Source organism: Moschus berezovskii, chromosome 9, assembly GCF_049115385.1.
Source record: "Moschus berezovskii isolate FMDL1 chromosome 9, NW_MosBer_1.0, whole genome shotgun sequence".
NCBI classification, from domain to species: Eukaryota; Metazoa; Chordata; class Mammalia; order Artiodactyla; family Moschidae; genus Moschus; species Moschus berezovskii.
This window is the reverse complement of record NC_142468.1, coordinates 79529189-79543590: the sequence shown is the minus strand read 5'-3', so window position 1 is coordinate 79543590 and position 14402 is coordinate 79529189. Positions and strand designations below refer to the sequence as shown.

The 14402-nt window shown below is 40.8% G+C and overlaps 1 long non-coding RNA gene across 2 annotated transcripts in view; it reads left to right on the top strand.

Annotated features, from left to right (window-relative positions):
- Positions 1-184: 184 nt before the first annotated feature.
- Positions 185-14402, top strand: part of LOC129563591 (uncharacterized) — a 78664-nt gene continuing 64446 nt past the window's right edge. For both annotated transcript variants that reach the window (XR_016038256.1, XR_016038257.1), the window contains exon 1: positions 185-361. This is a non-coding gene — a long non-coding RNA (uncharacterized LOC129563591). The remainder of the gene's footprint in view (positions 362-14402) is intronic.

Here is a 14402-nt window from a genome sequence, read left to right as displayed (position 1 = left end):
ACAAGAGGAAGACCCTGGCCCAGGACTGACCCACAGGCTTCTTAGCTGTTTACACAGCTTTCCCTGTTCACATCTACTATTTTCCATGGGCTCCTTGGATTGCAGAGCTGTGACTTCACCACAGAACTTGCCTGACCTGGGAAAACATGTTTACAACATCCCAACTCCTGGAACTCCTCAAAATTAGAAAAATGATGAAGCAGAGTCATCTGAAGCAAGACCACAGACAAAGAGAGATTCCTGAAAAACTATAAGCTGGACACTGTGTCACTGAAGAGATTTAAAAGACTTGTCCTCCTCTCCCACCCTGGACACCTTCACTGCCAAGTACCTTTCCAGACCCCAGATGGACTGTCTCAAGGTGATCCGTTTAATTACATGTGGTAACTTTGCATCTTTTATTCATTAGTTCAACTGACAGGTTTAATTTCCTCATCTGTAAAGTGAGTATAATATTTGTATCTACCTCAGAGAGTTTCCATGAGAGAAAATGAGTTTGTACATGAAAATTGTATATATAGTCGCTTAGCACATATTAAATACTATACAAATGCATGCTATTACTATTGACATGGTTTTGAGTGTGCTTATTTATTATTATAGCCAGGCAGTGACCTAGATCTTGGGAATACAGATAAATAGATAAGCTATAGACCCTACCCTGCCTCTGGTTCCTTATCTATCTACTAGAGAGCTAAGTTTTGAAAAGAGAGACAAACTGGATAGGAAGTTTTGTGGAATGGGGGCTTAAAATCAGTAATACAAATTCCAGAGCCACATAATGTGCCCTGGAAAAGCACATTCTAGGTAAGTGAAGTCTGGAAGTGACAGATGTAGAAGATGGATCCAATGGCATCCTATGTCCTCTTGGTATCATAGGAGTCAATTAGTGCTGAAAGAGAAGAAATGGGTGAAGACGACTCACTCAAATTATCATTTTCACCGAGCCAGCCCTGTTAATGCAAAAAAAAAAAAAAAATTAAACTACAAACACTTGGCATGGCTATAGCATTATTATTCATAGCAAATTATATACCTGGTAAACATTTATGACTTCAGTAAAAGTGTAAGTCATAGAAACGTTAGATTGGATTGCTCTTTCAGGAAAGTTATGTAAGGGTGAAACAGTCTTTGGTGGGGGGCAGGAACTATAGTCTGGTCCCTGTTCTCCAGGATCATAGTTCTTTTTCATGAATGGTAGAACAAAAAGGAAATGGGCTGTCCTGCCCTTCATGAGACAGTTATTAAAAGTGAATCTCTTACGGACAAGACTAGGCTTCCAAACAAACAAGTCATTTAAAATTAAATCCATGTTTCCTTGGGGTTTCTTGATTAAGCTATCACCCAGGATAAGGATAAAAATGAGATTGTACCCTGGTGAGAGCATGTCATATTTTAATTGCTGGCTGCTGAGTGCGTCTCAATCTGTGGTTGAATTTTTTATTTCTCTGTTTTATCTCTATAGCTACCATGGTGTCTGCAAATAGCAAAATATTTTATCTGTATTTACGAATAATGAGTCACCGAATGCCGATTAATAAAACTAGACAAAGAATGGTTAAATAATCAAGAGGGGCAAAATAACTCATTACTCAATTGTTCTTATTTCTGTTTGCAGATTACCACATTAAAGGAGTGTTTTGACCAAATTGAATACAATTTTGGTAGAAATAGAATTTCAGTCTAGAAGTGAGGGGACTTTGTTCAAATATTGCATCTATAGAAATAGTTTTTTGAGACTTCCCCTAAACCTTCTTACTCCAAACAGCAAGTGCTTTGTTTTTTTTTCTGGTGTAGAAAAGATGAAAAATAATTCTCTAGTGCTCTTCCCTTAAACTTCTACTATGCTGGGCTTTGTAAATATGTGTGACCAAGTGAAACCAGATGTTTCAGTTTCCTCTCCCCGCCCATCACAAGATGCCTTGATTTTCACTTTTGGGATTGTTTGTTACAGCTTGAGATCTTGTTATGAAAGCCCCTGTGATGGTTATTTTTATGTTCAACTTGATTGGCTAAGCATGCCCACATAGCTAGTAAAATATTATTTCCAGATGTATTTGTGAAGGTGTTTCCAGAAGAGATTACCAATGAATTAGCAAACTGAGTCAAGAAAAGTGCTCTTACCAATGTGGATGGATCATCCAATCATTGAGGGTTCAAATAGAACAAAATGGTGGAGGAAGGGTAGATTTGCTCTGGGACATCCACCTTCTGCTCATAGACATCAATGCTTCTGATGCTCCTAAAATATGGGCCTTTAGACTATGTCTGGAATTTATGTCATTGACGCCTATGAGTCTCAGGCCTTTGGATTCAAATTACGCCTCCAACGTTCAGGTTTTCCACTTTGCAGGTTGTGTACCCACAATTGCATGAGCTAATTCCTCATATATATGTAGTTACATATGTTTATCCTACTGGTTCTCTTTCTCTGGAGAGTCCTGATTAATATGTATGTCTTTGCATATCAACTAGTGAATATATAAGCCTGAATTAAGTTTACTATTTATTTCTTGGGGTAGAGGAAATATGTAAATGAGCCATCACAAGGAGGTAGAATTTGCAGTGGTTAAAAAGAGAGACTTGTAATAGAATCTGAGCTCTACCATTTACTGTCTTGAATGAGCTGTTTAAACTTTCTAAACCTCCTCTTCCTCTAAATTGAGAATACAGTTACTGAATTTAGAACATATGGTAACTTAATGAGATGATTTGTGTGAAAATACTCAGTATATACTAAACCAATCAATAACTATTTCTATTATGTTTTGATTGGAAAGCAGGAAAAGGAAAGAGGAGGAAGGGTTAAGAGCTTGGGCGCAGTCTAGCTCTGTGTGGAAGAAGGAGGGGGTATAGGAGGGAAAGTTTGAAAAGTGGTGATAATAGAAAGCTATAAATTTCTCTAAATTCATCATCTCACAAAGGGCCAATTCTGGGTGTTTATACCTGTGCCAGTGCATTCTTTAAGAATATCATATCTGTTCCCCACCAAATTCCTGGGATTCAGATGATTTTAATATACTTTGTCCAATAGAGTGTCATAGGCATAATATGGCTCCCAAAGTTGTACATGTCCTAATTTGTAGAATTAAATATGTTACCTTACATGGCAAAAGAGATTTTGCAGATACAGTGAGGATTATGAATCTTGATATGGATCTTATTTGACTAGGATGCATCTAACTGTATAAGCTGTTATAAGTGGGAGAAGGCAAAAGAGTCAGTCAGAGAGACATGTCAGAATCGGAGTTTTGCAGGAGAGATTCAGTGCCTGAGAGGTACTCACCCAACCCCCTGTTTATGGCTTTGAGGTTGGAGGAAAGAGGTCACGAGTCAAGGAACACAGGCAACCTCTAGAACCGAGGTAAGCCCCTCCAGCTGACAGCAAAGAAGTGGGTACTTCAGTCCTCCAACCATAAGGAACTGAGTTCTCCCAACTATCCATGTGCTATAGGATATGAATTTTCCCCTAGAGCCTTCAGAAAGAAATACAGCCCTGCTGACACCTTGATTTTAACCCAGTGAACTCATTCTAGACTTCTGACATGGAGAACTATAAGATAATAAATTTTTTGTCACTTCAGTTCAGTCACTCAATCATGTCCGACTCTTTGTGACTCCATGAATCACAGCACACCAGGTCTCCCTGTTCATCACCAACTCCCGGAGTCCACCCAAACCCATGGCCATCAAGTCGGTGATGCCATCCAACCATCTCATCCTCTGTCGTCCCCTTCTCTTCCTGCCCTCAATCTTTCCCAAAGATTGAGGGTCTTTTCAAATGAATCAGCTCTTCACATCAGGTGGCCAAAGTATTGGAGTTTCAGCTTTAGCATCAGTCCTTCCAATGAACACCCAGGACTGATCTCCTTTAGGATGGACTTGTTGGATCTCCTTGCAGTCCAAGGGACTCTCAAGAGTCTTCTCTAACACCACAGTTCAAAACCATCCATTCTTCAGTGCTCAGCTTTCTTTATAGTCCAACTCTCACATCCGTACATGACTACGGGAAAAACCATAGCCTTGACTAGACGGACCTTTGTTGGCAAAGTAATGTCTCTGCTTTTTAATATGCTGTCTAGGTTGGTCATAACTTTCCTTCCAAGGAGCAAGAGTCTTTTAATTTCATGGCTGCAATCACCATCTGCAGTGATTTTGGAGCCCAGAAAAATAAAGTCAGCCACTGACTTTTTCCACTGTTTCCCCATCTATTTGCCATGAAGTGATGGGACCGGATGCCATGATCTTAGTTTTCTGAATGTTGAGCTTTAAGCCAACTTTTTCACTCTCCTCTTTCACTTTCATCAAGAGGCTCTTTAGTTCTTCACTTTCTGCCATAAGGGTGGTGTCATCTGCATATCTGAGGTTTTGATATTTCTCCCGGCAATCTTGATTCCAGCTTGTACTTCCTCCAGCCCAGATTTCTCATGATATACTCTGCATATAAGTTAAATAAGCAGGGTGACAATATACAGCCTTGATGTACTCCTTTTGCTATTTGGAACCAGTCTGTTGTTCCATGTCCAGATCTAACTGTTGCTTCCTGACCTGCATACAGGTTTCTCAAGAGGCAGGTCAGTTGGTCTGGTATTCCCATCTCTTTCAGAATGTTCCACAGTTTATTGTGATCCACACAGTCAAAGGCTTTGGCATAGTTTTGTTGCTTAAGAGACTAAAGTAGTGGTAATTTGTTTGAGTCGCAATATAAAACTAATACAGAGAAATAAAGACAAAAGCTTCATTTCATTTCATTCATTCATTTATTCAGTTTTCAACATTTATTGAGCAGCTATAGTGAGTGAGGCTGTGATCCAGTTGCTAGTAATAAAAGCATGAGTAAGATCCTGTCCTGGCTCTCAGTTTATTTAGACAAAGTCAGTGGAATGACCAGAAAAAGTTTCAAACTACCTAAACAACTTGTTCTGGCTTAATTCTCTGAACTACTCCACCTCTCCTCTTGCCTACAATTTCAAAACAATTAGTCATAGGAGAGGTGTGGCATGTTTTGCAAACTCACTGGCATGGATGTAGCATGAGCAATCTAAACAAAAGCTAATGGATTTTCCCCCTTGGTCTATTTCTAATAAGATCTTGGCTTTGGTGTCCTTTGGGGTAGGGCTTAGGCCACTTAATAAACACACCATCATGCTGCTGCTGCCCAGTGACATAGTGACATCCTTCTTCTTCAGAAGAGTAGTCTGTTGATGGTTGCCTAGGTCAGGGCTCCTCGAGCCTTGGTGTGCCCAAAAATTGTCTGGGAGGCTTGTTAAAACACAGATTCCTGGGTTCCATTCCTGAGATTCTGACTCAGGAAGTCTGGCCTGGGGCCCAAGAATCTCGATTTCTTTTAAAATATTTATTAATAAACAAATATTAATATTTATTTAATAATTTAAATATTAATATTAAAATATAATAAATATTGAATTGTTCCACATCTTAGTTGCGACTTGAAGCATCTTTTATTTTTTTGGTTGCAGTATGCGAGGTCGTTAGCTGCAGCATGTGAGCTCTTCACTGCAGCACATAGGGCCTAGTTCCCTGACCAGGGGTCAAAACCCAGCCCCTCTGCATTGGGAGCATGGCGTCTTAGCCACTGGGTCACAGGGGAGTCCCCAGAACCGGGACTGCTAGCAAGCTCCTGGATGATGCTTCCTGTCCACAGGCCTCACTTGCAGTGTCTTCGGTGGATCACTCCTTATTTATTAATTAACCTCAAAAACATGCAGCATTTATTATTAACCTCAGAAACATGCAGCATCTCTGCCCGTTGGTGGCATACTTTTGAATACCTGAGCCCTGATAGTCCTCCACCCTGGTCCTTCTCATTTTGGTTCTCAGATGGGACTTCCCAGTCCTCCTATGGCCACCCAAGATGCGCAGCAACTTGCTGCAAACTCAGACCACTGAGGAGTGAGTGAGAGGAGGAGGGTACGAGTGGCGTTCCTCTAGCCCATAAGTCTTGATGCCCTCGCGTCATCAACAGCATCCTCGCTGATAAGGCAGAATGAAACACTGAAATCTTAACTTATGCAACTCAGCATGGGTGCAAAGGACGTGTCCCAATGAGGGACACGCAAAGGGATTACACAACGCACTCTGTAGACACTGAGACAGCACATGATATCGCAGCCTCTCCTCAGCTCCAACGATTCCTGTCCCCTCGCCAAGCTCTGCTGTCCTCTATTTCCCTCGCTGCCATCCTTCCCTGAACTTTTTAAGGTCCAAGGACACCCTAGAATGTGTTGACACAGACAACTGCGAATGAGTTACTGCCCAGTTCTCTCACTCTGTCCTTCTCAAGATGAAGGACAAGATCTCATGTCCTTCCGGAGCTAGAAAATGGCCACAAGTCTTAACACATTCCAGGCAATAACCCTGGACTCCTAAACTGATGTTTATACAAATCTCATCGTTTTGATTGGCTGTATGAATCCTAGTTCCTCTGTTCAAGATTCGGAAACATAAAATGGGATTTGGGTCTATTGCTTAGAAAAATCCTGTTGAAATTCCCAAACATCCTCTTTGTCATTTAAAGAGGAAAAATGTCATAAATAAGGGTTTTGTCAAATACTGCTTGCTTGATTAAAAGGAAGAAATCATGTTTCTTGTAAAAATTGGTTTTCACTTAAGTTTTCTTTCTAAACAAAAGATACATTTAGAGTTTTAGGAAGATGGTTTATTTCTAGATGACTGTGGTATGGTTATTTTCTTTATGCTCAGTCACTCAGTCGTATCCAACTCTTTGTGACCCTTTCTTTATGCTGCTGCTGCTGCGGCTGCTAAGTCGCTTCAGTCGTGTCCGACTCTGTGCGACCCCATAGACGGCAGCCCACCAAGCGCCCCCGTCACTGGGATTCTCCAGGCAAGAACACTGGAGTGGGTTGCCATTTCCTTCTCCAGTGTGTGAAAGTGAAAAGTGAAAGTGAAGTCGCTCAGTCATGTCCGACTCTTAGCGACCCCATGGACTGCAGCCCACCAGGCTCCTCTGTCCATGCAATTTTCTAGGCAAGAGTACTGGAGTGGCTTGCCATTGCCTTCTCCGTTCTTTATGCTAGGTCTTTACAAAATAAAAAAGATTTGTTTGACATATGGACTATTAATATCATAACAGGAGTAGAAGACCATTATTACTTTTATCTGTTAAATTCACCTTGCTGCTGCTGCTGCTGCTGCTGCTAAGTCGCTTCAGTTGTGTCCGACTCTGTGCGACCCCATAGACGGCAGCCCACCAAGAGCCCCCGTCACTGGGATTCTCCAGGCAAGAACACTGGAGTGGGTTGCCATTTCCTTCTCCAATTCATGAAAATGAAAAGTGAAACTGAAGTCGTTCAGTTGTGTCCGACTCTCAGCGACCCCATGGACTGCAGCCTACCAGGCTGCTCCGTCCATGGGATTTTCCAGGCAAAAGTACTGGAGTGGGGTGCCATTGCCTTCTCTGAAATTAACCTTAGTGAGATTTTTGCTCATTTTAAAAAATTATGATTGATGTAAAATATTGTATGTTATGGGTATACAATGTAGTGATTGACAGTTTTTAAAAGTTATACTCCATTTTTAGTTATTACCCTATGTTGCCCCTCCCTCTTCCCTGTCCTCACTGGTCACAACTGGTCTGTTCTTTATATCAGAGACTCTGCCTCCTTTTTGTAATATTCACTAGTTTTTTTTTTTCTAGATTCCACAGTAAGTGATATTATACAGGATTTGTCTTTCTTTGACATTTCACTTTGACATTAGACCCTCCAGGTCTATCCATGTTACTGCAAATGGCAAAATTTCATTCTTTTTAGTTTTTGAGTAATATTCCATCACACATAGACAATATACATATACATGCTGCTGCTGCTGCTGCTGCTGCGTCACTTCAGTCGTGTCCGACTCTGTGTGACCCCATAGACAGAAGCCCACCAGGCTCCCCCGTCCCTGGGATTCTCCAGGCAAGAACACTGGAGTGGGTATACATATACATACATCTTCTATATCCATTCATCTGTTGATGGATATTTAGGCTAGTTCCATATAAGATTGCTTACCTTTCTTGGCATAAGAATTATTTATTGACATTAAAATTTTATACATCTGCACTTTAGTTTTATTTTGCTCTAACGTAAAATTTCTTTACTAATTTTGTATCGTGAACCTCTCTGCAATTGGTGATATCTCCAGGCCTTTTCTAAGAATACTGTGTTATTTCTGTATGTATTTGGCTGTGCTGGGTCTCAGCTATGGTGTGTGGGATCTTCAGTCTCTGTTGCAGCATGAGGGATCTTTGAGTGTCAGCCTGTGGGATCTTTGCAGCATGTGAACACTTAGTTGCAGCATCTGGATCTAGTTCCTTGATCGGGGATAGAACCTGGGCCTCCTGCATTGGGAGTGCATCTTGGCCACTGGACAACTAGGAAATTTCTGAAGAATAATGTTTTAAATGCATTAAAAGAACCACTTATAGGGAAAAAATAAAAATAATTATTTAAAAATACTGTTACCTAAATATTAAATCAAATTTATGATATAGCAAGGCTATCGTTTTTCCCATGGTCATGTATGGATGTGAGAGTTGTACTGTGAAGAAAGCTGATCGCCGAAGAATTGATGCTTTTGAATTGTGGTGTTGGAGAAGACTCTTCAGAGTCCCTTGGACTGCAAGAAGATCCAACCAGTCCATTCTAAGGGAGATCAATCCTGGGTGTTCATTGGAAGGACTGATGCTAAAGCTGAAACTGCAATACTTTGGCCATCTCATGCGACGAGTTGACTCACTGGAAAAGACTCTGATGCTGGGAAAGGTTGGGGGCGGGAGGAGAAGGGGACGCCCGAGAATGAGATGGCTGGATGGCATCACCGACTCTGTGGACATGAGTTTGAGTGAACTCCGGGAGTTGGTGATGGACAGGGAGGCCTGGCGTGCTGTGATTCATGGGGTCGCGGAGAGTCGGACACGACTGAGTGACTGAACTGAACTGAACTGAATACGCTTCTTTGGGCTTTCCTGGTAGCTCCGTTCGTTCCATTGCTCAGTCGTGTCCGACTCTTTGCAACCCCGTGGACTGTAGCCTACCAGGCTTCTCCATCCATGGGATTCTCCAGGCAAGAATACTGGAGTGGGTTACTGTTTCCTTCCCCAGGGGATCTTCCCAACCCAGGGATCAAACCCGGGTCTCCCGCATTGGAGGCAGACGCTTTAACCTCTGAGCCACCAGGGAAGCCCTCCTGGTAGCTCAGATAGTAAATAATCTGCCTGCAGTGTGGGAGACCTGGGTTAGATCCCTGGTTGGGAAGATCCCCTGGAGGAGGGCATGGCAACCCACTCAAGTATTTTTGCCTGGAGAATCCCCACGGACAGCCCTGGCGGGTTACTGTCCATGGGGTCACAGAGAGTCGGACACGACTGAGTGACTAAGCACAGTGTGCTTCTCTAAGTTATGGCCTAGCAGCAGGCTTGCTGCCTACTGTAATTTAGATGTAGTGATGAGCAGAAACAGTATTTTGAGGTGTCTGCAAGAACTAATGAATGGGTGTGATTTCTGTTGGAGATATAAATACCCTTGCCTATTACTGTGGTTTGCTGTCTGCATTCTTTTTTCTTAATTAGAGGATAATTACTCAACCACTGTGTGATTGTTTTTGCCATACCTCAACATGAATTGGCATTAGGTATACATATGTCCCATGGACGAAGCCTGGTAGGCTACAGTTCACGGGGTCGCAAAGAGTCGGACACGACTGAGCGATGGAACAGAACATACATATGTCCCCTCTCTCTTCAATCCCGCTTCCACCTCCCTCCCCACCCTCCCCTTTAGGTTGTCACAGAGCATTGGCTTTGGGTTCCCTGTGTCACATGTCAGACTCCCACTGGCTATCTGTTTTCCATATGATAATGTATGTGTTTCAATGCTGTTCTCTCATATCATCCTACTGCTCCTTCCCCCTCAGTGTCCAAAATGTCTGTGTCTCCTTTGCTGCCGTTTAGGTAGGACCATCAGTACTATCTTTCTAGATTCCATATATATGCGTTGATATGTCTACATTTTTAATTGAAGGAAAGTCTAAATTTCAAAGAGGTTAGTGAAAATACAGTTATTCCCATCCAGGCCCATAGACTCCCTGCATGCTATGCTAAGTCATGTCTGAGTTTGTGGCCCTATGGACTGTAGCCTGCCAGGCTTTTCTGGGGATTCTCCAGGAAAGAATACTGGAGTGGATTGCCATTCCGTTCTCCAGGGGAACTTCCTGACTCAGGGATCACACCTGCATCTCTTACGTCTTTTCCTACACTGGCAGACGGGTTCCACTAGCACCACCTGGGAAGCCTGAATTTTATCCATAAAACTGCCTGGGGATCAATGGACCACAGGTTAAGGAAATCAGCCTAAAGCCTCTTTTCATGAACTCTAAATTTTAATGCATTCCCAAAAGAGGATTTCAGTGAATCAGCCAGACTTTAATAAATGGAGGCTATTGATGGAATTTCAGAAACTGTTATGATGAAAGTCTCTGACCCGCATAAAGTTTTAATTATTCAGGTAACATAATGATCTATTGATTTTGACAATTTTCCAAAAATCATTGAAGTATGTATATTGAGTATAAAAAATAGTTTATTCTCCCTCTTAACTTCCACTCTGTTACCAAGAAGGGACTCACTGCTGACAGTGTGTTTGTGTGTGATCTATATATTTTATAATTCTCTCACCATCATATGCCAATGGGAACATGAATGTATTACTTAGCAATAACTGGGGAGAAAAGACAATTTATTTCCACAAGTTTAGTATTTATAGTTCAGGTCCCAAAGAAAGATTAGCTATATTTTCTCTCACATGCAAAGAATCCCAGGAAAGTTCTATCAGATCTACTAGCTAGGGTCATATGTCAACTTGGTCCAGGCACTTGGCTGGAAGGGTGTAGGGTTGGATCAACTTAATACATGGGTACTTTTGCTGCAACCATGTAAATATGTGGGTTGAGCAATTCTATGTTTCAGAAAAAACTGAGCAGATGCCTCCACTAACTGACCTTTAGAAAGCTGGTAACACTCTGTCCTCAGCCTGAAACAGAGTGGATATCTTCATGGAGAATGAGAGAACTAGGTGTCCCTCTTCTTTCACTATGAACAAGGGCCAAGAGCTCATTCTCTTTTAAAATAATCTCAGTGTTACATTTTCTGAGTAAAAAGTAATTCACGAGACATTGAGAATTTGAGGAAAAAATTTAAGTGCAGTAAGGCAGTAAAGTATCTTGCATCTCTTAAACCTGCTTATGCCCAGATCCCACTTCTGGTGCATGCTCAGTTGTTTAGTCCTGTCCAACTCTTTGCAACCCCCTGGATTGTAGCCCACCAGGCTTTCTCTGTTCATGGCATTTGCTGGGCAAGAATACTGGAGCTGGTTGCCATTTCCTTCTCCAGGGGATGATCCCAACCTTGCATCTCCTGCATTTCTTGCATTGGCAGGTGGATTTTTTACCACTAAGCCACCTGGAAAAGCCATCCCGCTCCTGGAGACTCTGAAAAAAATTGATTTGGGGTGTGTCCTGATCCTGGGGTGTTTTAAAAATTTCCCAGGTGCTCTGACATCCCGCCCAAGTTGAGAAACTTTCACTTGTCTCATATCCTTTTTGGTTATACAAGTAATGCATAAATACATTCTTGTTAATTTTTTGAAGCATGGTTCTAATTTTTAAAGCATTTATCAAAGCATATGGAATCAGGAGTCTTAAAATCTGATGTGCAGTGGAATCACCTAGGAGGATATTTAGCATGCAGATTTCCATGCTTGATCTGCTTGAGGGGAGACCTAGGAATATGTAATTTTTATAAGTGCCCCTTTTTCCTTTTTTATTAAAGCTTTTATTTTGAAATAATTTTATACTTACAGAAGAGTTGCAGAAAATTCCATTCATTAGGCCCCAAACATCTTACTTAACCATGGTACACTTAAAACCAAGAAGTTAACACTAATACAATACTATTAATTAAACTACAAACTTCATTTGAATTTCTCATTTTTCACACTCTTTTTTCTGTTCCTGGGTACCATATTACATTTAATTATCATTTCTCCTTAATCTTCATCAATCTGTATGGTACTTGGGTCTTCACTTATCTTTTATAACCTTGACTCTTTTGAAGAATTTTAATTAGTTACCCCTCATTGATTTTGGTATGGAATTTTACTAACTTTTTTTTAAAAATTGAAGAATAGTTGATTTACAAAATAGTATTATTCTCAGGTGTACAACATAGTGATTCAAAATTTATATAGAATATACTCCATTTAGGGCTTTCCTTGTGGCTCAGCTGGTAAAGAATCTGCCTGCAATGCCAGAGACCTGGGTTTGATCCCTGGGTTGGGAAGATCCCCTGGATAAGGGAAAGGCTACCCACTCCAGTATTCTGGCCTGGAGAATTCCATGGACTGTATAGTCCATGGGGTCACAAAGAGTCGGACACAACTGAGCGATTTTCACTTTCACAGTTTCACATACTCCACTTATAATTACTGTAAGGTATTGGCTATATTTCCTGTATGGTATATTTTCTTGTAGCTTATTTATTATATACATAGTAGTTTGTACCTCTTAATTCCCTACCCCTGTTTTGTCTTTCACTCCTTCCCTCTCCTACAAGTTCTATGTATCAGTGAGTCTGTTTTGTTGTGGCTGTTGTTAACTGTTGTTATATTCATTCATGTCTTTAATTTTTCAGATTCCACATAAGTGATAACATATAGTATTTCTCTTTTTTGTCTGACATCTTTCACTAAGTATAATACCCTTCAGTTTGATCCATGTTGTTGCAAATGGTAAAATTTCACTCCTTTTTATGACTGAGTGGTCTTCCATTGCACACATATACCACATCTTCTTTAACCCACTTTGGCAGCCATAAGCTTGCTTTCTATGTCTGTGAGTCTGTCTCTGCTTTGTAAATAAGTTCAATAGTATGAGATTTTAGATTAGACTTATAAGTAATACCATATGATAGTCGTCTTTGTCTGACTTACTTCACTCACTATGGTAATTTCTAGGGCTCATCCTTGTTTATACTGGTTCATTCTTTCTTAGCTGAGTAATATTCCACTGTATATATACACCACATCCTCTTTGCTCTTCATCTGTCAATGGATATTTAGGTTGCTTCCATGTTTTGGCTATTATGAATAGTGCCGCCATGAACATTGGGGTGCATGTATCTTTTTGAATTAGTTTTCTCCAAATGTATGCCCAGGAGTTGGTTTGCTGGATCATATGTAACTCCATTTTTTTTTAAAGGAAATTTTATACTGTTATCTATAGTGGTTACACAAATTTGCATTCCCACAAACAGTGTAGGAGGGCTTCTTTTTCTTTATACACTCTGCAGCATTTATTAACGGAGAAGGCAATGGCTCCCCACTCCAGTCCTCTTGCCTGGAAAATCCCATGGATGGAGGAGCCTGGAAGGCTGCAGTCCATGGGGTCGCTGAGGGTCAGACACGACTGAGTGATTTCACTTTCACTTTTCACTTTGATGCATTGGAGAAGGGATGGCAACCCACTTCAATGTTCTTGCCTGGAGAATCCCAGGGATGGGGGAGCCTGGTGGGCTGCTGTCTGTGGGGTCACACAGAGTCAGACACGACTGAAGCAACTTAGCAGCAGCAGCATTTATTATTTGTAGACTTTTTGATAATGGCCATTCTGACTTGTATGAGGTGATACCTCATTGTAATTTTGGTTAACATTTCTCTAATAAGTAGTGATGTTGAGCATCTTTTCATGTTTCTATTTGTCATCTCTATTTCTTCTTTGAATATGTGTCTATTTAGGACTTCTGCCCATTTTTTGATTGGGTTGTTTGTTTTCTTGCTATTGAGCTATGTTACTATTTGTATATTTTGGAAATTAGGCCCTTGTTGGTTGCATTGTTTGTAAATATTTTCTCCCATTCTGTAGTTTCTTTTTGTTTTGTTTATGGTTTCCTTTCCTGTGCAAAAGTTTAGAAGTTTGAATAAGCTTCATTTATTTATTTTTGCTTTTATTTCTTTTGCCTTGGAAGACTGGCATAATAAAACATTGATACAATTTATGTTACAGAATGTTTTTCCTATGTTCTCTTCCAGGAGTCTCATGGTGTCATGTCTTATATTTAAGTCTTTAAGCCATTTTGAGCTTATTTTTGTGTATGTTGTAAGGGAGTGTTCTAATGTCATGGATTTTCATGTTATGACCAACCTAGATAGTATATTAAAAAGCAGAGACATTACTTTGCCAACAAAGGTCCATCTAGTCAAGGCTATGGTTTTTCCAGTGGTCATGTGTGGATGTGAGAGTTGGACTGTGAAGAAAGCTGATCGCTGAAGAATTGATGCTTTTGAACTGTGGTGCTGGAGAAGACTCTTGAGAGTCCCTTGGAC